This window comes from Oryzias melastigma, linkage group LG17 (genome assembly GCF_002922805.2).
Source record: "Oryzias melastigma strain HK-1 linkage group LG17, ASM292280v2, whole genome shotgun sequence".
Lineage (NCBI taxonomy): Eukaryota > Metazoa > Chordata > Actinopteri > Beloniformes > Adrianichthyidae > Oryzias > Oryzias melastigma.
Genome location: NC_050528.1, coordinates 2757483 through 2759578, shown reverse-complemented (window position 1 = coordinate 2759578; position 2096 = coordinate 2757483).

The window sequence follows — 2096 nt, the reverse complement described above, 5'->3', positions numbered from 1 at the left end:
TAAATTTCAAAAATTTTCAACTTTTTTCTATGAATTTTTATGTTTAAAAATGGGCATTTTAGCTCAATAGCTTCTAGGTCATGTGATCGATTGACTCAAAATTGGTATTAGATCATAGTACTCCCCTCCCTAACCGAGATACGCCTCTTGATTTAAAATTTTAAAAATTTACAATTTTTTTTAATGAATTTTTATGTGTAAAAATTAGAATTTTAGCTCAATAGCTTCTAGGTCATGTGATCAATTGACTCAAAATTAGTGTTGGATCATAGTACTCACCTCCCTAACCGAGATACGCCTCTTGATTTTAAATTTTAAAAATTTTCAGATTTTCTATGAATTTTTATGTGTAAAAATTAGCATTTTAGCTCAATAGCTTCTAGGTCATGTGATCAATTGACTCAAAACTAGTGTTGGATCATAGTACCACAGCTATGTAAGATACACCACTTGATTTCGAATTTAATCTTTTATTTATATTTTTTAGGAATTTTAATATGTGAGTATTAGCTTACTGCCACCAAACACTCTCCGTGTTTTAAGTATATCATCTTTTATTTTGAAAATAGGAAGTCAGTAAAAGCCTCATCCGTTTTCTGTGTTACCGTGTTCCCCGTAGACACACCAATGCTGGTGCTCTCAAAATGTTAGAGCACCTCTCTCGGGGTTGCACTGGACCCGGACCCCGTGAGAGGTTCACCCTGACCGAATGTCTGTCGAATATCCAACGTTAAACTAACTTCACCTCGGTATCAAAGCCGCAGTGTTGATGCTCCTGTAATTGTCCCGTAACCAGCAGGGGGCAGCAAACGTCACCGGAAGAGCTTTCTTGTTCCATCTTTTATTTTGTAAGAATCTTCACTGCCATGTGTGCTGGATTTCAGTGGAAACACTTTGTGTAATTTTATAATTTTGTTAATTGTTAAAAGATAAAAGTTTCCTAAATAGATGAAATATTAAGTCAAAACAAATATTATAAATGGTAAATGGCGTATACTTGTATAGCGCTTTCTACCCTCCTTCGAGGGCCCAAAGCGCTTCAGTCACAGACCCATTCACACACACATTCACACACTGGTGGTGGCTCCGCTGCCGAACACTGGCGCCAACTTCCCACCAGAGGCAATTCGGGGTTCAGTGTCTTGCCCAAGGACACTTCGACACATGGGCGGGAAAGGCAGGAATCGAACCCGCTCACTTCTGATCAGGAGTCGACCGCCCTACCACTGCACCACGGCCGTCCTATATATTATTTAGAAGCATTTATTCATTTTTATTTGCAGAACCTAATTTATTACATTCTTTATTGACCCTTTTCACGTGACGTCACACATCGCCGGAAAGTGATGAGTCTCTTCCTGTACCTATTGATCAGAACGGCACAGCTGACAGCTGAGCGCTTTTAAAGCTATTTTACATAATTAATAAAAGGCAACATGACCAATTGTTACTGAAATGTGTCGTCAGTAATCCTGCAGTCAGATCAGCAGCTCAGCTGATCCCCAAATATATATTAAATATTTAATATGATATTAAACGAGTCGTGGATTATTTCGTGGATTATTTCGTGGATTATTTCTCTCCGATAACACGGTTATGGTTAGATAAAGGTTACAAGAACTTCACTGAATGCTGGAATCTGCTGTAGTAATGTGTGCTAATGCTAACGCTAGCATTAGCTTTGGCTATGAGTCGTGGAGCTGCAGAAGATCTATTTCACCAGTTTAAAGTTTCCTAAATTTCCGTTCTCACATAATCCTGTAAACAGATCTAAACTCAGACATTCCAGCGTGTCTGAGATTAAAGTCAAACTTCTTCCTGTTGTGATGTTTTCTCCTGCGGTCAGTGAGCTGCTGTTAGCTCAGCCCAGGTTCTAACGTCACGTTTTTGTGCTCTTATTTTGTTAATTAATACTGAATTGTCAATAAAGATTTGTACTTTGAAAAAGTCTTGTTTTGAGGAGTGAACCACAGCAGCTGCAAGTTTCTTTAAAAAAAGATTAAATTAATGTTTTTTTGATCAGAACTGATCCTTATGTTTATATCTACCCCCCCCCCCAACAATCTTTTTTCTTTTATAGAATAACTGCAGAGTTG